Raw genomic sequence first — 22,429 nt, 5'->3', positions numbered from 1 at the left:
TTTTTTTAGTAGAGATGAGGTTTCACCGTGTTGGCCAGGATGGTTTCTATCTCTTGACCTCATGATCCACCTGCCTCGGCCTCCCAAAGTGCTGGGATTTCAGGTGTGAGCCACCGCACCCAACCCACACTTCTTAAAAGGATAGTCACTTATCTGAGTGTAAATAGTGATGGTATGGCAAGGAAATCCTGCCTGTCCGCGGGGCTGTGGGGAGGTGTCTCCTGGAAACACTGATACTGTGAAAGTGACAAAGCTGTGTTTCTTTATTCCCAAATCCACCCCTTGAGACAGGTCGGCCTCGCAGCCAGGAAGCATTTCTAAGATTCAGGCTCTGCGGCTTAGCCTGGTGCGCGTTCCCTGCCGCTGTGAGGGGGGTTCGTTCTCCCTGCAGACTTCCCTGCCATGGATGACAGGTCCCACCCTGGCCCGGCTTCACGGACCCGTGACCAGTGGAGGCGCTCGTGGAAGCTGCACTCAGAAGGGATCTGGGCTGGGTTTCATGCCCTGTTGCTGCCATCCAGGAATTCTGGACAACTTTTTAATGAGAGGATGGTCCCTGCAAATTATGTAGCTGGTCCTGCCCACAGCCTGGGGCCCAAGGGGGACAGCTTTCATCCCTCCGAGCAGCAGGTGGGCCTGCCCAGGCCAGCTGGACAATGGCAGCCCTCCTGAGTTTAGGTCCCTTTTTTCTCTGGATAATGACAGGGAGTGGCCAGCACCTGTGAGGATGCCCTCCCACTTAGAGAGCAGGGTGGGCGTAGGGCCGGGGAGGGGGTCTCAGGGGGAATCAGAATAAAATTCGCATTAAGGAAGGAGGTCCTTTCCCCCTTTCTGGAAAGAAACTCTTAATTCTTCTGGAATCACTGTGCTGGAGAACACAGAGGTTTATTTCAGGGAGCGGGGACAACCCCTTTTCCTTAGGATGCTGCATTTTAAAGGGCAAGGCCAGGACGAGCAGGGAGGGAAGCGAGAGGCCTCGTGGGCAGCAGAGGTCACTTTGCAGCATCTCAGATGCACAGACACAGTGAGCTTCGAATTTGGGCTTCTCTGTTCTGAGCTCAGCCACACCCTTCTCCCCTGGCTGTGCCCAGTCCAAATGTGCTCCAAAAGGGTATCTTTCCTTCCACCGGAAGTCCAGGCAGCCGAGGTGGTAACCAGAAGGTGAGAGGCAGGTTTTGGAGGCAGGGCCGTCTGGCCCCAGGTGGAGACGTGGCTTTGCGCCCCGCCCTGTTTCTTCTGAGATGCTCAGAGTTCTGGGGAAGGACTCAGGGGCTCAGACACCCTCAGGTCCCCGCAGGTTGGGCATCCAGCTGACACCAGACCCGGATCCTGGACTGGAAACCAGCGGCAGGCGGGGCTCCTCGTGTGCACCTTGTTAGTGCACGTGTACCCCAGACCCAGAGTGAGGGACGCCCCATTGCCCAGCTGCAGCCCCGCTGGCAGGTGAGGGCCTACCCCTTCTGCAGGATGCTCTGCTCCCACAGCCAGGAGGGTATCTCAAGCCTTCTGAGTCACCGAGGCAGCCTCAATCCAGGGCTGACTTGATGGGCTCTTGGTCATGTCGCGGCTCAGCCACTTGCCGTTGTTGACCTTGAGCAAGGCGCTTCTGCCCTGTGCCTCAGCGTCCTCCTCTGCAAAGTGGAAGACCACCAGTCCCACCCCTTGGGGTTGGGGGAGATGACCCACTGGAAGCCCCCGGATCAGTGCCCGGCACACACTAACTGCCAGGCGGGCGCCAGCTGCCACCATCCAGTGTGAAGGGAACCTGGCTGTCCACTGTAAACCACAGCCCAGAGCTCTTGGCTTGTGTGCTAAGCCTGGCTTAGGAGAGAGGGTCTCAAAGACAGCTTTGGCCTCAGTGAGGGCCACCTGTACAAAGGGAGCCGTGTGTGGCTCACAGATGTGATGCAGTTTAAGCGAGGCCAGACACATTGCAGGTCCCCACGAAGTGTGGTTCCTCCCGGCACTGAGCGGCGGTTGGCTCCACTGTGCTCAGTCCAGCTGTGGGATGCCCTGTCCCTTAGGAGGGGTCCTCTGAGGCAGGGAGCCAAAGCCTTGCTCAAGATAGAACCTTCAGGTGTTCTCCACAGAGGCCACCACACATTGCTGGGTCTGGTGTCAGCTCATGGTGGCTGCAAATGAAACAAAGGAACTAACAAAAAATCTAGCCCTTTGCCACCGATCCTTGAATCCCTGGTCTCCGGCAGAAGGTTGACGGGAGGCCCAGATAGAGCCCTGCTTTGCGGGCCTGGATCCCCATCAGCCGCGCTGAATGACATCAGCTGTGGCCACCACTGGGCTGGCTGATCCACCTTTAAGGCTGTTCTGGAAGGCTGCACTTAACCCCGGGTTCTCATCCACCCTTCCAGCACCTCCTGACATCTTGCCGCCTCTGCGTCGTCCCACCTGCACACGCCCCAAGCGCCTGTGTTGCGTCTCCAGGCCCTACTCCTAGCTCTTCTCATATCCCGCTACCTCACTGGGTCACTCATGTAGTGAGGGCCCGGGACTTCTTAGGAGTGGGGACAGGGATGTGGCTCCAAGGAGCCTGGGGTAGTTGAGGAGAGAGGTGTGTGGGTCAGTGGGGGCTCAGGCTTCAGCGTTGGAACAATTTTCTGTGCAAAGCGACTTGGATAAAGAGCATGGTCCAAGGCTTCAGACAAGGCCATTTAGAGTGGGAGCCATTAGTTTACTCTGTGGACGTGTTTCCAGCTCATGTCCCTCATTTACTCATCTTGCTGGGAGGACTGTACCTGCCGCCTTGCCTGTCAGCCTCCTGTCCTGGAGTGGATGGAGAAGGACAGGCCCTTGAGGCTGGCGTGGCTTGCTCCACTTTTGGCCAAGCACTGGGGTGGACATAGAAGCCTGACTGTTTTCCAGGTAGACAGATGAACCCCACCTGCACTCAGAGGGCCCTGGAGACCTCTGCCCCAGTGGTGGAGATGGAGGCTCGGCTGGGCTCCGGCCTCAGGGTCACTCTGCACTGTGGGGAGTGAGTGTCTGAGTGATCAGGGTGCAGGGTGAGCTACTCCCTGGACCTGGACACAGTGTCATCCTTGGGTCCCTCATGCTTTTCCATCGTGGGCCCCCTGTCCATTCCCACAGATCTCAGGGCCCCTGGGCCCACAGGCGAGGGCTCAGATGCGGGTGGTGACCGGCTCAGATGATGTGTGTGGTGACCAGCTCTGACGTGTGTGATGACCAGTTCAGATGATGTGCGCGGGGACCAACTCAGATGTGCATGATGACTGGCTCAGACGATGTGCGTGGTGACCGGCTCAGATGATGTGTATAATGACCGGCTCAGACGTGCACTGATGACCAGCTCCGATGTGCATGATGACTGGCTCAGATGTGCGTGATGACCGGCTCAGACGATGTGTGGTAACCGCCTCAGATCATGTGTGTGATGACTGGCTCAGATCACGTGTGTGATGACCGCCTCAGATCATGTGTGTGATGACCGGCTCAGATCATGTGTGTGATGACCGGCTCAGATCATGTGTGTGATGACCGGCTCAGATCACGTGTGTGATGACTGCCTCAGATCATGTGTGTGATGACCGGCTCAGATCATGTGTGTGATGACCAGCTCAGATGTGCCTTGATGACCAGCTCCGATGTGTGTGATGACCCGCTCAGCATCCAGTGTGCTATTGCCCTGGCCAGGGGCAGGGGCAGATTGCCCACCAGGAGCCGGCTCCAAGCAGTGCCAGCCAGCGCCGCGAGGTGGCGCCAGGGACCACATGAACGGAGAGCGTTTCCCTGCGGCTGCTCACTGGCCGGGTCTCCCCTGAGAAGCTTGCTTCACCCAGCATCTCCCTCCCAGTGTATTGTAACCATGACCCTCCTGTCTTCTAACAAGCCAGTTAGGTGCAGGTGGAAGTGTGGGGTTGGGGTGTGGGTAGGAGAGGTACCCCAAGCCTCCCTTTCCCCCTGCGCTGCAGCAGGCGGCTGCGTGGGTGGAAATGAATTATGAAACCCCAAATCCATCTCCATAAAGGTTTTGTGTGTTTGAGGAAAAATGCCTTTGAACTCTGCTATGTTCTATGTCTTGCTCATATCGTAGTTCATTGTGTACATTTTACGACTCCTACATATTTTGGGGGTACAGGTGCAATTTTGTTACACGTGTAGACTGTGTAGTGGTCAAGTTGGGGCTTTGGTCTCCATCACGTTGCACTTGGAATTGCAAATTTTGGTGGTTCTCTTGCTTGGTAGTTTAGGTTTGGGGAAAGGAAATGTGTGCTCGTTAATTGATAAATATTCCTATTTAGTAAGTACATGTCAGGATAAATGAGAAGGAATCCTTTCTCCTCAGAGAAGCTCCCCAGGAGTCACCCCAGGAGTCAGAGTGTCTCAGTCAGCAGCAGCAGCAGGTTATGCTCAGCAGCAAACAACCCCACATCAGAGTTTTGTAGCAATTACAGGTTGATTTCTGGCTCACATCCATGTTGGTTTCTGAGGGTGTCGTGCTGTGCTGTTGCCCTCACTCAGGACCCAAGCTCATAGAGCCACCGCCCAATGCTTGCCAGATAGCGGGAAGAGAGGGTGTGGTACTGCACACACTGTTGGTTCTGCAAACTTTGGCTGGAAGTGACACACCTCTGCTTCCATTTTGTTGGCCAAAGCAAGTCACATGATGGTGCCTAACCTAAGTGGGTGGGAAGGGCAGCTCCCCGTGGCTCCAGCAGGAACAGGAGCCAGAAGATTTAAACAGCCTCAGTGACAGCCACAGGACACCTGCACCACCGACATTACCCTGCACCTGTGAGTGGCCGGGCCCCGCACTCACTGCTATGTGAGAGTTAGCTCGTGAATCTTCACAATTCCACAATGCACAGACAGTGAAATCACGTGCCCAGGATCGCACAGCTAGTGAGTGGCAGGGCTGGAATTCGGGGCCAACTGGCTGCAAAGTCCATGTGCTGAGCTGCCTCTCTCTGCTGTGTGAGTTTGGATTCTGGAACAGTCATTGGCATAACTGACCACTGAGAAAAGAGACGGGGGTGAGGAGGCTGCCCCAGTTTTCTTTACTGTTAGCTCTGTGATGTGCTGTTGTTGGCTCTATTTCACAGAGGAAGGTGCTGAGGCTAAAAGAGTTGGCCCAAGGTCCTGCAGCGGGTCGGAAGTGGCCGGGCACTATTGGAACCCTGTTGCTTGTCAGTGTCTGCAGAAAGTCTGACCATCACGGGCCCTGGCGGGAGCCTTGCCATACAAGTTTCCTTCCACCAGGGGGAGCACGTGCCTTCTCAGCAAACCCCCATCCTGTGAGCTTCAGAACCGGGAAGGAGGGGACCTAGGGCTTGTCCAGCCTGGAGCCTTTTTTTTACAGAATCAGAAACCGAGGCTCAGAGCGGGGATGTGCTGTCCCCTAAACACATGCATACTGGTTCTCATTGTCATGCATGTTGGTGGTCCTGGTGTCTCCACATACCCCACCCTAACTCACACACACGTGCACACACATAGACATTCCTGTGCACACACACGCTCACACGCACATATATGTGCACGCACAGGCAGGCAAGTACACACACATGTATGCACATGTACACGTGTACATGTACCTCACTGGGCCTCATTTCTTCATGTGGAGAAGAAAGCGGGAAGAGAGAAGGGAGAAGCAGAGCTGGCTTTGGGAGGGTCCAAGGACTCCCTGCTGGCGCCCAAACACTCCCACCAGGGGCTCGTCCCGAGGTATCTGGGCAGGAAGGTGCCTCCTGGCGAGGGGTTCCGCTGCCTCAAGTCTCAGATGCTCCATGTGCTCCTCCAGTTTCCCACTGCCAGGACCCCCACCCTGAACTCGCCTCTGGCAAGCTTTGAATGGGCAGTGCGTTAGGAGGCCAAAACAGGCAGATTGTCTGAGATAAGGAGTTCAAGACCAGCCTGGCCAACATGGCGAAACCCTGTCTCTACTAAAAATACAAAATTAGCTGGGTGTGGTGGCGGGCGCCTGTAATGCCAGCTACTTGGGAGGCTGAGGCAGGAGAATCACTTGAACCTGGGAGGCAGAGGTTGTAGTGAGCCGAGATTGTGCCACTGCACTCCAGCCTGGGCGACAAGAGCGAGATTCCATCTAAAAAAAAAAAAAAAAAAAGCAGTGGCGCAAAGAGTGTATTTCCACACTGGCTAGACTCTGAGAGCGTTTTCCAGCACCAAAGTGGGCAGGTGGGGCTGAACCCTGAATGAGCTGGAACCCGTCATCTGGCCGTGATGGTCATGATGAAACCACAGCGTGGCAAAGCCAGGCTCAGAGTGGAGTCTAAGAAGTCCCCCCCAGAAGCTGGTGTCTGTCTGCTCAAGGATTGCAGGATGACAGGGCAGAGGGATGTGTTATTCTAGGAGGACCTCTGGGCACTTGAAAATCGGCGCAGCGTCCAGGAGGTTGAACACCTCAGAACTCTGTGGACTTGCCCTTTTCTGCTGCTGGTCCTCCTCTGTGGAGCCAGCCCCTCGGCCGGGTGGCTTGGGAGTAGGAGCGCTTTGCGTTGCAGCAGGCAGGCTGCGGAGACCTGGAGGCTGTGGAGACCTGGAGGCTGCAGAGACCTGGAGGCTGCGGAGACCTGGAGGCTGTGGAGACCTGGAGGCTGCGGAGACCTGGCTCTGGTTGCTCCAAGGCCTCCTTCTCAGCTGAAACCCTCTCTGCTTTGGAAACACAGAAAACTCTAGTCTCCAGCCCTGCAGTATCTGAGCATGGCCCTGGCCCCTCAGTCTCCTCTCATTCTAAACTGTTGTCTTTTGTGCCTTTGCATAAATTAATTCATGCTGATGAACCGCTGAGCACTGGTTCCCCAAGTACGGTCCCCAGCCCGGCAGTACTGGCGTTCCCCAGGAACGTACAAGAAAGGCATGTCGTCTGTCCCACCCCAGACCTCTGGAGTCAGGCAGTCTGGAAACCGGCCCAGCATGCTCTTGTGTCATATGTGGGTAAGGCTGCCCTTACCTGAGTGGAAACCCCCTGAGGCCGAGGCAGGGTGGGGGACTCAGTGTTTAACAACAGGCTTTTCCAAAGGAACTAAAGTAGGCTGATTTGTAGCATTTGTCAATTCCCCTGCTGTAAATACCCCCACCAGGGCTGTCAGCTGGCTTGCAGAGTTCCTGAAAAGTATGAACCAGCTGCAGCATTACTGACGGGGAAAAGTCAAAAGTCCAGAAAGGGGGCCTCCCAGGGGCAGGGAGTGCTCCAGAGAATACCCAGCTACCGCTTATTTGGGCATCTCATTCAGGGGGTCCCCAGACCTTTGTGTTTCTACCCCCAGTCCTCCATAGGTCACGTAACCACCGACTCTAGTTGCACATCAAAGGGGTGAGTGACCCGAGGGCCTGTTTGGTGGTTGTGCTCTCCTGGAAGAGCAGCGAGGCAGAGAGGAAGGGGACCCCAAACTTCAAAAGTGAGTTTCCTCCCCTGTGACGCGGTGCTTGCCACGCCGCCCCCCTGCACCCACCGCTTCGTCCCTCCGTCTCTGTTCTCATTCATGGCCAGTGTGGAGGAACGATGTAAAGAAAAGGCCATTGGTGGGGCCAAGTCTCCCCCTGAAATGCTTATTGCAGGAGTCAAAGGAAGCTGAGTGGCGAGGCCCCAGTTCTAAAGGATTGGAGGGCTTGGCGGCTGGGAGGAGTTAAAGGAATCTGTTCCCTGCCGCTGAGAGAGGATGGTGATTGGCGGGCAAGATGAATTATCAATGGGGCTGTGGTGGCCACCTGTGGGAGTGATGCTTGGCGAGAGGCTCCGGCAGCACCGGGGCATGTGGCAGGAGAGGTAGGGCTGGAGGCGGCTGCTGAGGAGCTGCCACCTGCCTCCTTGCCGGGAACCCTGGCCGGGACGTGGACATCCTACGTGGCCGCTAGAGGGCAGTGCTGCTGCGGGTGGGAACGAGATCCAGCCCGCTGCTGTGCAGTGAGCTTCCTGGAGCAGGGGCGCTCAGAGCCAGCTTAAATCCCCTATTTTTAAAAGAGATTTATTAAAAATCTTCTCTTTTAAAAATGCCTTCCTTTGGTGACTAAGTAAGGAGCATGCAGGTGGGAAGGCATCTGGACACAGCTGAAAGCGATTCCATATGTTTTGGAAGAAGTAGGGAACAGGCTCCATGCGTGGGGAGATGAGTATCCCTTGACAAAACTCCCTAAGACAGGATCTTGCACTGGCTCTGCATCTCGTTCAGCCATGGTCATGCCTGGGTGCTTTGGAGGCCCTGGAAGGGCCCCACTCCTTGTTGTCTCAAGCTCTTCTGGCCTGGGCATGACTCTTCTGTGACAGAGCCCCCACCCCAGTCACAGCCCATGGAGCACATGGGGGCTGCGTAGTTATGGCCCAGTCTGTGTGGTCAGAGAGCTGCCAACACACATGCACACACACACGCACACACACATTTGTATGCACAACCACACGTGCACATATACATGTGTACATGCACACACACATGCACACGTAGCCACACACACTGCACAATGCACACATGTACATGCGCACAGGTTCACATCCACATGCATGCACACACATGCACACACATACACATTCACACGTGCATGCACACAGGTATACGTTCACACACTCATGTACATGCACACACGCATGTACATGCACTTGCACGCATGTACATGCACTTGCCCACATGCACACGCATGCACACTCGTACACACAATCGCACACTCTTGCACATGTGCACACACACTGTACAGTGCACACATACCCGTGCACACGTTAGTCTGGTCCTGCTCTTAGGGTATGGGTTGGGAAGGAGTGGCCTCTTCCCTTGAACTCCAAGTGCCCAGGCCCCCTGCAGTGTGGTTATGGGTTTTCAGGAGGCAAGAAGAATCTTCCTCCTGCTCCCAGTGAAAGAAGTGGCCCCACTGCACCCAGCCTGGAGGCCCCCAGTCCAACAGCATGGCACACAGGCAGTGGTCAGAACCACAGTGAGGCAGAGCTCATGGCCCCTCATTTGTATCTGGCTTGGGGGAGAAGCCTGTCCTCTCCAGCCTCAGCTTCCTCATCCAGCCCATGCGGGTGGCACCAGCCATCTTCCAGCGAAGTCGGTAGGACCCTGTGGGCCCAGGCAGTGTTTATCCCTAGACCAGGCCCCGCTGGAAAGCTGAGGTTGCTTTTAAAAGACCTGGGACTTGTTTTCAGGGTCTCTGATGAGTGTTCCCCAGAGTGTGTTTGCCTTCATGTTTTGACTCATGCCTGTGAGTTGTTAGAATAATAGGACCTATTTTTCTTAATCTTGAAGGATGCTGGGGTTTTTTTTGTGATGAAAAGCACACTCAGATACACAAAACCCTTTACTAGGCTGTATCAAATCAGTTTTTACTGTAGAAACAAATTACTGAAGTCACCCAGTGGAAGTGCTGTGTGTAAGTAAGCATGAGTGCGGCCAGACCCCATGCTTGGACAGTAGGACTCAGTAAAGACTCTTCTGGAACTCAAGAGGGACCCCAGGGAGCCCTGGGGACCTCTCAAAGCCCTGGGTCCTGCTTTCCTGTCCCTGTTCAGTATTAGAGGTGCTGGCCTGTGAATGGGGTGGGGAAAATCATGTAAAAAATAGTGAAAAAGAATTTTGCAAAAGCAGAGTTTCTGCCTTCCAGGTATCTACCTGCCAATTCTGAATTCCGTTTTTCTCCCTCATAAATGGACCTGTCTTCCCAAGTAGACAGCAAATGTCAAAATATGGGGTCCTGCCATATCACACATGGACATGGCTGCTAGGGATGGCCTTCTGCCACTAGGTGGGGTAGGTAGAGACATGAGAACTTAGCCTTCTTAGCAGGCTAGTCAGAAATGTGGTCCTGCTCGGAGTGGGGGGTGGGGCCGGGCAGCCTGGAGGGGCTGGACCCCAAGGGATGCAAGGAACAGCGGGGCCAAGATGTCGGGTGGGGAAGGACCTCCTTGGGGAAAGGTGCCCATGGTTGTTGGCCGGGAGCTCACACTGATTCTGGGGAAGGTGTCTGTCTCTGTAGGACCTGGTGGGGAACAGAGCAACTTGGGGGCTCCTTCCTCTGTCACTCACTGACATCATGGTGACAGTATGAGGGCTCTGGCTTTGGACCCCAGCTTGGATTCCAGCCCTGCCACTCACTAGCTGTCGACTTTGGACTAGTCACTTTCTGGCTTTTATTGAGTTTCCCTATGTGTAAAGTGGTGATAGAGCCCCAGCTGTTACAGGAGGTGATGGAGCCCTCATCTGTAAAGGGAAATCATGGAGCCTTCATCTATGATGGGAGGTGATAGAGCCTCCTTCTGTCACGGGAGGTGATGGATCCCCTGTCTGTTATGGGAAGTGATGGAGCCCCCATCTGGTGTGGGAGGTTCCTGTCTTCAGAGCCCCCATCTGGTGTGGGAGGTTCCTGTCAGCAGTGGAGGGTGATGGAGCCTCTTTCTGTAATGGGAGGTGTTGGAATCCCCATTTGTTACAAGCAGTAACGGAGCTCCTTCTGTAATGGAGAGTGATGGAGCCCCCATCTGTAACAGGAGGTGATAGAGCCTCCTTCTGTAATGGGAGGTGATGGAGCCCCAGTCTGTCATAGGAGGTACTGGAGCCCCTGTCTGTAATGGGGGGTGATAGAACCCACCCAGAGGGCTCAAAGAATGAGGGAGCAGCACACGTGGTATTAGAGAGTGAACCTCTGTCTGTGTGACTCACTGAGAGTTCTCAGATGGGCATGGGGGACCAGGCACAGCCAGCAGCTCTGATCACCGTGGCCAGGAGCAGGCACGGCCCATCCTGCCTGGCAGGATAGGACACCTGTGTTCATAGGGACTTGCTGATTGTCCTGCGTCCTGCACCCTCGACGGATGACGGTTTCAGGCCCCTCCATGAGCTTCTTGGCAAAGTTGAAGCTCTTCCTTCAGTGACCTTTGCGTGTCTTGCCTGACTGCCCGTGGCTGGCAGTGGACACGGGGCCTGGTATGACCCTCGCAGCCTCCCCGCCCTGCTGGGTGCTCTGGTTTGAGCTGCCAAGGGCTTCTTTCTGCCTTGTTTTGGGTCCCCAGAGAGCTCCTTTCCCAGGCTGCGTTCTCCCCGTCCCACCTCCGCCCTTCCCAGTTATTTCCCACGCATGTTAGGTGTTTGGGGACAAGCTGCTGATGTTTGTGGCAGGTGGGCCCAAGAGCCAGGGCATTGCTGGGACCCGAGGGGTTTGCAAGGGCCTGGCAGGGGCCGGGAAATGTTGGTCCCACCACAAAGCCCTGCCTCTGAACCAGACCCTGGAAGGGGAATCTGATGAGGCTCCAGGGACCCGCTGGGCCTCTCCCTGGATAACACTGGGGGAGTTTGGGTGGGCAGCGGCCAGTGTGTAGCTGCCGACATGTGGAGGGGCTCCCTCCCCAATGAAACATCCCCCGGAAGACGCGTTTTGCCGCTGGACTCTTGGCCAACAACTGCTAGCCAGTATTTAGATGTGCTGTGTTCGGGGGCCAGTGTGGGTGGGAGTCAGCCTGCCCGCAGCTCCTCCTCCATGGCAGGTGACTGGCCTGCCAGCTGGGTCAGCACTGGTGTATGAGGCTGCGGGCTGCTTGGGCCTCACCCCTGGCTGTCTGTGGTCTTCTCAAGGCATCAACTGCATGACCGCCTTGGTCCCTGGAAGGACAGGCCTTGGTGGGCCTGAGGAGGGTGCTGGCAGGGCTCCGGCCCCTTGATTCTTGGTGCATCTCTCTTGCATGGGTTTGGAAACTGGCTTTGCAGATACCACAGAGAGGGGCATTTTGAAGGCAGACGGTTCTCCAGAGTCCAGCCTGCTGAAACCACCTGTGCAGTCACCCTGCAAGAACACTCTTGGGCCAGGAAATGTACTCCCAGGGAGGTGGACCAGCCCCTTACAAGCAAGTAAGTCTGTTAGGCATAGACAGGGAGGGCGTGGCCAGATGTCCTGTGGGTGGACTTCTCCACCACAGTCTCTAAGAGCTCCCTCTGAACAGACCCACAGAGAGTGCCTGGCAGTGCGGCCTCCTGGGAGAATCATTACCTTCCTTGCTCCCCTTACTGGGATCCCCAGGGTGAGTCCTGGAGGCTCAGAAACCCTCTTTGTTTTCTGACATCCCCAGAAAGTGCAGCTCCCCTGCCGGACCTGCCTGACCTGGCCACAGCCCTTGCCCTGAGCCCGCTGCAGGTGTCTTCTCCTTGCTGTGGGCATGTGGCGGCTGCAAGAGCTCACACGAGTCCCACTTTGCCTCCAGAGTCCAGTCGGACCTTTGAAAGCCTGGCTTCTAGCCCCGTGTCTGGCTTTGGGTCCAAACCCTGAATATTGCTTTCCCCCACATACCCTGATTGCCCTCCCCCGACATTCCTTGCCACCTATGGGGGTCCCGGGGGCCGCTACACCTCTGAAATAAGAGGCAGGGAATGCCAGGACCCAGTGTTGGCCAGGGAGGCCTCTTTCTGCTCTTCCAGCAGCGTATCCCAGCTGTTCTGTGCCAGGATGGAGGGGCAGGGGATACTGAGCCCCCCGGGCCCTACAGTCATCCAGGGGGTGCCCCTGAACCTCACCCATCAAGCTCTGGGCATTGACCATCATGATCCCCACCACATGTTCTAGTACTTTCCTGACGTTGCACCCACAGAAAGTCCCTAGGAACCCCCAGGCATCCCATGCTCTGACTCTGCAAGGAGCACTTTTCACACGTTGGGGCAGGAGTCAGCCATCTCGGGGGGACTCCTCCAGGGATGCATGTTCCTTCAGCAATGAAATTTAATCAGCAGCAATTAATTCTCTGTCAAGAAAGCCCAAGATTTTGTGCTGGAAGGGGAGAAAAAGTGACTAAATCTTTGATCAAACAAGTCTCTGTGCTGAAGGGTAGATACAGTTAACTACTTTTACTGATGTACTGCCGCAGCCGCGGGGTGGTAGAGGGTGCCTTTGCGCCTTCTCGGGCCACTTGGGGAGGCAGTGGTCATGTGGCCAGCCATGTTAGGCCCTCTAGACAACAGCCTGTCCTGGGGAGAGGCCAGACAACCTGGGTGAAGGAGGTGAGGGGTGGCTGGAACCCCCCAGGCAGGCTATGTGACGTGGTATTGTCCCTGGTCTATGGATGCACCCCTTTTCCCATCCTCTTCTGCAATAATCAGATACCGGACCCCAGGGCTCTGGTGAAGGCTGTGGTATTGATTCTACATACTGTGTGTGTGTGTGTGTGTGTGTGTGTGTGTGTGTGTGTGTGTGTGTGTGTGTGTGTGTGTGTGTGTGTGTGTGTGTGTGTGTGTGTGTGTGTTTTTAAGAGGCAGAGATTGATTGATTTGGAAATGTGCCCACACAGCCCCAGATGTGGTCCTAACAGCTAAAAGCCCGTCATTAAGAAAATTTAAACCAGCCATTCAAGTTAGTCACCCTGGCCTCCCCACCCTAAACCTCATTAGGAGGTCAGCAAGGTTCTGGAAATGCCCCACCCAGGCTCCCCTGATGGCATCCACCAGCAAGCACCCAAAGCATGGACACCAGGGTGGCAGGAGCCCTGTTCCCTTTGCATCAGGCTGCAAGGAGCCTGGGAGGAGATAGGCAAGGGGGCGCTGCCCAGGACCATGTTGGGTGAATGGCATTCCGAAGCTGTTTGCGAGGATGCTAGCACTGAAGCCTTGGAAATGCGCATGAGTGTGGTTTTGGCCAATCTGGGCAGGTCTTTGGTTCAGAGAAAGGGTTGCCCGTGACCGCACGGGTTGGCTTCCCCAGCAAGCACATGTGGAACCAGTTCATAGGGGCCCCGCCTGCCTGTGTCAGCCTTTCTGCCTCCTGTCCTAGAGGACATGGGAAACAGGTTTGCCCAAGAACCACCTGAGGAGTAACCACGCACCTCCCAACACAGGCTGCTCTTGGGAAAGTACACTTTTTGCCACTGTCATGACAAGATGCAGGCTGTTTGGTAACACAGTTGGTGGGACACAAGGAAGGCTTAGCCCCCAACCTGGAGTGGTCTAGAGCCCCCCGTCCCCGCAGGGATGCAGCGGAAGCCTGGGCAGTGGGTGCTGCTGTCCTGACAACTGGTTTCCATCAACAGCAGATGTACGAGTGCCTAGTGCCCAAAGCTCGCTTCAGTGAATGTGACCATCGTCTCCCATTGGGTGGTGGCACAAGAGCCCCAGAGAACCTGAGTCTGGGCGGCTGGGTGTGGCTAGGCCAGCCCAGGGTGAGATCTGAAGCCCAGCATGGTCTCGCATTCTGTGGGCCCCACAGTGTGTGAGTTTAGTCTTTCTGGACCTTTTCTGCCATGCCCTGGGGAGGCTCTATTGGCGGCTGCTGCTTGGAGGGTATTGGAGTGCATGGGGCACTGAACTGTCCTTGGAGACATTTTGTCAAATATGTTTCATGATGATGGTGACACCGGGTTTGGGTTTTAATTCCTCAGTGCACCCCTGGGCCCCACTGAGAGGCTGGTTCCCTTCCGTCTGCATTTCCAAATAACCTCCTCCTGGGGCTCTCGAGTCCAGCGGGGGAGCCGCAACATTTGGAGATGGGAAAGGAAGGCGCTGAGGCCTGCCTGAGAGACTTCTGGCTGCTGAGGGGCCCTCAGAGTTCGGAAAATGGGAAAAGAGGGGACGATTCCCCTAGCAGGAGAGTCCTGCCCCCAACTCTGCCCCTACCTCGATAACAGATCAAAGTCGTACAAGGTGGTCAGTTTATTCATGCACCAAGTGCCTGTTTCACACAACTGGATGCCAAGCCCAGTGCGTGGGTTGAGGGGAACGCAGACACCAGAAGGTGCCCTGCCTGACCGCTCCTAACATGTCTGTGGCCCAGGATGCACTGTCTGACATGGCAGCCCCGAGCCCCGGGGAGCTCCTCAGTACTCAGTGCAGCCAGAGGTGCCGTGATGGGGACACACGCGCTGGGCTTCAAAGACTCCGTACAAAGACAAACATGTACACCATCTCATGCGTGGTTTTTACATTGATCACATGTTGACATGACAATGTTTAGAATGTATCAGGTTAAGTGAAAAACATTAACATGAATCTCACGTGTTTCTTATTACTTTTTTTTTTTTTTTTGAGATGGAGTCTTGCTCTGTTATCTAGGTTGGAATGCAGTGGCGCAATCTCAGCTCATTGCAACCTCCGCCTCCCAGATTCAAGCGATTCTCCTGCCTCAGCCTCCTGAGTAGCTGGGACCACAGGCACGTACCACCATGCCCGGCTAATTTTTGTAATTTCAGTAGAAACGGGTTTCACCGTGTTAGTCAGGGTGGTCTTGATCTCCTGATCTCATGATCCACCCACCTCAGCCTCTCAAAGTGCTGGGATTACAGGCGTGAGCCACCGCGCCTGGCCTCTTTTTACCTTTTTAATGTGACTACTGGGAAATATAAAATTATCTGTGTGGCTCCCTTGCATTTCCACTGGACAGAGCTGGTCTTGGGGCAGCAGTGTCTGCCGACATGGGTGCCTCGTGGAGCGACGCCCAAATACGGAAGTGCTCACGGAGGTGTTTAGAAAGTGTGGTGGAGGCTGGCAGCAGAGCACCAGAGCACACAGGCAGAACCCAGGCTCCTGGTTCTGTTGAGAGCCACTGTGGATCCATTGCTCACTAAATGCATCCGAAATGCTCAGCCCGGTGCCCAGTGCAAAGCTGGTGCCCCATGATTTCTAGCCCCTTCTCTTGGGTACCTGCCTCTCACCCATTTTTCTCCCATTTCCAAAGAACAAATGCCGCAGTAAACAGTCCCTGCTCTCTTGGCTCAGCATCTAGGAAAGGCTTCCAGGAGGCCAGGGAGGCTCTGGGCGGCCCCCAGAGGGTGTGCAGCGCTCTCCCAGGCCAGGGGCGCTGACAGCCGGGTCCGTGGTCGGCAGGTCCAGGCCAGGGCCCTTCATTGTGAATGCACAGCCTGTCGGCCACCATCACAAGAGCCTTGGATAAAGTGTTCCTGTGAAGAAGATAATTGAAAATCAAAAAAGACTTTGTTAATTTGATTAGGCGGAGCCGTAGTTGAATTGTTCTTCATCAAAAGAGATTTAATTTTGACATGCAATTAAATCCTTCTGCTGTAAGATCTGCCCCGTGTGCTGGAGATGGGCTTGGCAGCCTGGGGGAAGGGTGGCAAGGGGGGCATTGTGGAGATTTGTCAGGTGGGGGAGTCAGACAGGGAGGGTTAGAGATGCTGAGGGTTGGGGGAAAGATGGAGATGATGGCCATGCGGTCATGGACTAGGAGAGGAAGGGGCTGCAGTGGGGTGGTGGGAGGTGACTAACAGAGGGACTCAAACAGGGATTGAGGGGAATAATTTGGAAGAGAAGCAGAACAGCAGAGCTGGGGATGTGGGGACGGGGAGGGAGAAGCTGTCCCAAGAGGGGTGTGGGAGAGGCCGCGGCCAGAGGAGCTGCAGGATGCACGTGCAGATTCGTGCGGGCCTGAGAGCCGCTCTGTGCTTCTTAGGTGGGTAACTAGAGGGAGGGGACTGTAGGTCACATGTGAGGACCGGGATGGCATCTTGGGGACCTGAAATCCTGAAACACCCTGGAGTCCGATCTGGACCAGGAATTGGATGTGAGGGAAGCCATCTTAGGGGGAGCAGATGAGTCCATCCGGGATTTGAGAGGGCTGAGCTATGTGGCCCTCACCACAAGCGCAGTGCAGCCGTGAAGCCAGCTTACCGCCCGGAACGCCGGCCCCTGAGAGGCAGAGTCTCCGAGGCCCCTGCTCACCCATGTTCATTCATCCAAGGCCGGGGTGTAATTGTCTCTGGTTAAAATGATAGTGGTGTTTGACCAAAACAGCCGTCCGTGCTTAATGTAGAAAATCCAGGACATTGAGAAAAGCATGAAGATGGAGACACGTGTGTCTCCCTCAAGTGAACGAGAGAGGACCTTAAAACAAAACGAAAACGGGGTAGAATTAGAACACGCCCCTTCTTCGACTTTTCCATTCATAGGAGGATTTTGTCAGCTCTGGGACGTAGGAGGTCATTCCCGAGACCTGAGTTCCCAGGGCAGGCGAAGAGATGGGAATTCTGGCTGTGACCCCGCAATGTGCAGGCCCATTCTGAGCCCTGGGAGTGAAACAGGCAAACCCTTATTTGCGTGGAGCTGAGCAGCCACAAATAAGCAGGCGCGTGGCTGGCCCACCCCAACGCGTGCCGTGGGACGGTTGCCCTCTTGCACCGGGATGGGGCTGGGAGTGGCAGAGATGGTGGAACGTGTCCATCAGGCTTGGGATGGACATCGCCCCTGTGACAGCTTCTCCAGTTAAGAATCCCCCTCCCCAGGAGGCATATCCAGAGTCAGACCCAGGGCTGGGACATGGAACACAGGCTCCTACCCGCTTTCCAAAGCTTACACAGCCTGGACGGGGCCTCTGGGCCCTGGGGCTGGAGCAGAGGCAAATAGCACATGCTGGTGACCAGACTCCCCACCCCTGTACCCGCTGTGCGGCTGTGGAGGGCGGGATCCACGTTCCCTGCCAGCCTTTCAGCGGGGAAAGGGTTATGGGGATGAGGGTTATGTCCTAGTGAGTCCGACACCTGGGCAAGTGCGATATTTTTTAATGGTCTCAATCGTATTATTTAAATATATCCTCTACCTGTTCTTGGGATGGAAATTATGGTCTGGGGCATGCCTGTGTCTAACTCATGTGTTACTAAGGTGGGTTCCCCCGCATGAGCCTAGTCCAGGCTCCAAAAAGGGAGTCAGCTGCTCTGTCCCTTTCTCTCAGCCCCTCCTGGACTCTTCTAGGAGAAGAGTCTTCTAGGACCAGTGGGAGAGGCTCAGTTCTTTGTGTCTGGAGTGGTGATGAGGGCTGAGCCCCTATGGGGAGGCACGGTGCTTTCCAGGGCTCTGGGCTCGGTGGAGACCCACTGGGGCCCCTGATGCGCCCCCCCACAAGATGGATGTGCTCTCAGAGGCTGTGTTGGGAGTCACGGGGTCCGGGCACTTGCGCCTTCACAATCCCCTTCCTCCATAAAGAAATATTATAGTTTGCGACTGCATTGGTATAAAAATGAATATATTCATATCCTATATTATGACACTTTCCCCAACCTAAAAGTTTATTCTGTTTTTAAAATAAATGAAAGTATTTGTATGGGCCCTGGACCTGATGGGGCTGTGCCCTGCCGCCTCTCCAGAGTGCTGGGAATTCTCAGGTGACCCAGTCCTGCAGGCAGCCAAGTGCCCACACATTTCCAGGCTGCCCTCCACCAGGGCGGTGACCTCGGGTCACCAGGAACACGCACGCCTAGGAAGCCGTGGGCTTCTGCAGTTTCCAAAGGGATGCAGGGCAGAGAGGCAAGTAAAGGACCCCCAAGCGGATCCCAAGCCCCTGATTACAACACTGGCACTCAGAAGCTCGATGCCCCTCCCCCAGGGACACAATGCAGTTCTGGCTCCCTGCTCCGGCTGGCACCATGGAACCGCCCGAGTGCGGCTCTGCATCCTACCAAAGCGGAGTTCCTCGACCGCCGCACTTACAACATGGGTGTGATGGGGCTGTCAGGAGGATGTCACCAACTCGGAGTGATGTCGCTGAGCATGGTGTATGTGTGTGCGTGTGCATGCCCACGTGCATGTGTTTCTGTTTACAGGTGGGTGTGCGTGTCTGTGTGTGTATGTATGAGTGTGTGTGTCTCCACAGGGATGTGTGTTTCTGTTTACAAGTGGGTGTGCACGTCTGTGTGTAAAAGTGCGTGTGTCTCCGTGTGCATGGGTCCATGCAGGGCTCTGTATGCACGTCTCCGCATCTGTGCATCTGTGTAGTGTGTGTGTGTATCTTTGTGTACGCGTGTGCTCTGTGTGTCTAGACAAATATACAAGACCAGCCGGGCAGTGGAGAGCCAGAGCCATGCCCCAGAAGTAGCCTAATTAGGAAAAGGAGGCTCTAGAAGGAGGGATATTTTGTATTTTGGTCTGGGGTGTTTTGCCCACTGCAGTTTCTTTAAGAACAACACAGAACGCCCCCAAAGTCAACCTGCAAGCAGGCTGGAGGGAGCAGCGAGCCTCGCTCCTCAGGAGGTGCTGGCAGGAGGGCAGGTGCCAGGCTCCAGGCTGGGATGGCACTGGGCAAGGGAGAAGAGAATGGGGGCTCCCCAACCTCCCACATCTCGGGGTTCCAGGGAGGTGAAAATGGACCCCTGAGAACCCAGATTGTCCTTGTGCTCACGACGTCTCCACAGTGGAGGGACAGAAAAGCAGAACAGGTGAAAGAAGCACCCCCATCCCCCTGCCAGCCTCCCCACCTGCTGAAAACAAGGTCCTCAACTTGTGGTCACTGGACCTGGAATCTGCACCCCTCCTCTTCCTCCAGCCCCTGTGTGGCCCTGGCTGCAAGACAACAGCTCCCACTCCTGAGAGCTGAGCAAACACGCAGTGGGCTGGGCCAGGGAGTCCCCGGTAATTTAATTGAGTCAATTTGCTCACAGTGGAATATGACTTCTCTTACAATATTTTGAAAAGGAATTCAGCTGAACACTCGGCTGTGTGTGTGTTGGGGTGGGGGTTCCCACCTGAGGCCCAGCTTTCTTCATTTCGGCAGCTCCAGTCTCCCCAGTATCCACAGAGAGAGGGTCCTGCGGGTGCCTGGCCAGCCCCTGCCACCCCCGCCTTCCCTCTCCACCCCCACCTCCTCTTTGCTTGTGACCCATGACTGGGAAGGCAGCTTCAGGAAGAGAGACTGGACTTTCTCTCTCCTCTCCAAGTGGGGCCAAAAATGGGAGGAAATCATTTCATTCTAACCAGTCGATTCCAGGCTGGGAGTCCCTGGGACCAGTGGACAGAGACAAACCTGGAGAAGGCAGTCTCCTCGCCCAGGGGCTGCTGGAGAAAGGAAGGAGGGGGTGTTGACTTGGGGGGCACAGGGCCACCATGCTGCCTGGGAGGGGGTCGGCTGGGCTCTGGGGCATTCAGACTCCACATCTGGACGTGATCAGGATGAGAATCGTCTCTACATTTATTGTGCTCTCACTGTGTGCTGGAAATGGATCTTCATGTTCTGCAAACAGAATCTCACTAAATCCCCACACCACACTGTGAGGGAAGCACGACTGCACTCCCTGTTTTACAGCCAAGGAAACCGAAGCACAGAGAAGCTAAATAACTTGCCCAAGGCCACACAGCTGGTATGGGGCAAGGCCAGGATTGGAACGCAGGCACCCAGCAGCAGCCAGGCTCGCCTTGTCTTGGACCTGATGGTGAGGGGCTGTGTCCTGCAGCCTCTGGGCTCAGCGGCCGTTGCAAAGGAGGGGTTTCATCCTGGCAGCGAGGTTGAATTGGGCATCAGAGTTGTGCCCCTTATGGCCTTCAAGGGGGAACCTCAATCCCCTCTCACCCCACCTCCATCACTGCAGCCACTTGCCCTAGTCTGCTCAGCCCCCAGAAGCTTTTTGCACACCTGGGTGTCCCACCCTGGGTTGAGATGGCAACGAGGCAGCAGAGAGCTCTCCCAGAACACTGCCCCATCCCCAGAGCCCAGCACCTCACCCTGCTTCTGGGGTCTCCCCTGGGGGCCGAGAGTATATTGTCTCTGATTACCCTCAACACTCCCCAAATACACACCCTCAACATCCCCAGCACTGAAGAGCTGTGTGTGTGTGTGTGTGTGTGTGTGTGTGTGTTTTCTGTCTCCCTAACTGGACCAGCAGCTTCTTAGAGGCAGGGCCCTGTCCCCTCTTTACCCACCCAGCCTTCCACAAGTCTCTGCAGCGTGGGTTGATCGATAATCAAGTCTTGTTGACCAGCTGCCTGGAAAATGATTTTCCTTCACTAACTCTCCTCTGGAATTTCCTGGAGGAAACTTGTCTTGACCGAATAATGGGATTCAGGAGGGCTGTGTTCCTGCCCCCAGGGATGTCATATTACTGCAGGAACACAGGGTGTCTCTCAGTGGCAGGGAGCTGGTGTGCTGGCTCTTGGCGAGCCCAGGGGACCGGGATCTGGCGAGGTGAGGAGAGTGGTGCCCTTAGGCTGGTGGAGCGGCAGGGGAGGGGAGCTGGGTAGGGCTGGGGCAGGAGGGAGAGAGGGAAGCGGCCGCAGCTTGGGGCTCTGGGAAGAAGGAAGCTACTGGGCTGAGAGGAGCAAGGGCTGTGGATGTTGCCTGGAAATAGAGTAAATAGAGTTTCTTTCAATCAAATCATATTTTAAATGCACTGGGGGAGGCTCAGTCGGTAAAGAAATCTCGCCAGAAATCTTTCCCAGAAAATAACCCTTTTGCTAAAGGCAAAACACTTTCCTTAAGTTATCTGTTTTGATACGGATTGTTCTTAAAAGCTAGGCACACCTACACACGTGAAAACAAGGAGAAAGCCTGCAAACATGTGAACGGAGCCTCAAGCGTGTACACATGTGCCGTGCGTGTGCCAACCTCACTGCATATACCTGGGCGCAGCCAGCTCTCGCATTTTCTCATCGCTGTGGTTCAATTTAAATTAAAGCAAATGTTGAAAGCCCTCCCTTCCAGGTTTTATTTGCTGCCCTAAGTCTTCCGCAGCAACTCATTAGCTTAATGGGTTTTCTTAATTCTCATCTATTAGTAGGCCCTGTTTCTGCATGGAAAGCTGGTCCTTTCCAAAGAAGAAGGGCTCAGCCTTCTTCTACCTGGACACAGAGCAGCCTGCCCCGGCACCACCACCCACACACCAGCCCCCTCGCCTGGAAACCCCTCTGGGAGATGGTGGTCCCTTGCCCTGGGAGGCTGGGGCTTCTCCTCTTTACTTCTCTCACGCCCACTCTCCTCCTCAGCCCCTCCTCTCCCTGGAATCTGCTCCATGTAGAGGAAGCAGCTGCACCAGGTGCTTAGAAAACTCATCACAAAGCCAGGCGAGGTGGCTCACGCCTGTAATCCCTGCATTTTGGGAGGCCGAGGCAGGTGGATCACCTGAGGTCAGGAGTGCGAGACCAGCCTGGCCAACATGCCGAAACCCCATCTCTACTAAAAATCCAAAAATTAGCCGGACGTGGTGGTGGGCATCTGTAATCCCAGCTACTCAGGAGGCTGAGTCAGGAGAATCGCTTGAACCCTGGAGACGGAGGTTGCAGTGAGCCGAGATCGCGCCACTGCACACCAGCCTGCGCGACAAGAGCGAGACTCAGTCTCAAAACAAAAAAAGAAAACTCATCACAAAACCACAGGGAGATGGGAGGAAACTGGTCCCTGTGCTCAGGCTCCCCTTGAGGAAGGAGGTTGTGTCCTTTCAGGGTGGCCCATGGCTTGCTGGGCAGGTGGTGGGACCGGATCCTGATCGGGGTTGAGGGGGATCTCTGTCCAGGAGAAAGCAGCTGTGCGGAACTCACACATAAAAATGATGCTTGTGCCCCTGGGGCCTCCAGTGTGGGCTGTAAAACCACCGAGACAGATTCAGGCCAGCGCAGGCGTCAAGTCCTCAGATGGGAGTGTTTGCGAAATGCTCAGATGTGTGTTCAGATAAGCGCCCATCTGGCCCCTCTGACCCATTTCACAGAGTACTTTGGAGAAAGGATTTCAGGTGTGTTCTGAATGGAGCCAGGTTGGGTTCATGCTGGCA

At 55.4% G+C, this 22,429-nt stretch overlaps 1 protein-coding gene across 9 annotated transcripts in view; it reads left to right on the top strand.

Moving 5' to 3' along the window:
- RBFOX3 (RNA binding fox-1 homolog 3) overlaps positions 1 to 22,429 on the top strand; it is a 519,235-nt gene that overhangs the window by 211,053 nt on the left and 285,753 nt on the right. The gene's annotated exons all lie outside the window — the stretch shown is intronic.

The sequence above is a fragment of the Hylobates moloch genome, unplaced genomic scaffold (genome assembly GCF_009828535.3).
Source record: "Hylobates moloch isolate HMO894 unplaced genomic scaffold, HMol_V3 SCAFFOLD_15, whole genome shotgun sequence".
Taxonomy (NCBI): Eukaryota; Metazoa; Chordata; class Mammalia; order Primates; family Hylobatidae; genus Hylobates; species Hylobates moloch.
The sequence above is the reverse complement of the archived record's forward strand: the minus strand, read 5'-3'. Positions and strand labels throughout refer to the sequence as shown.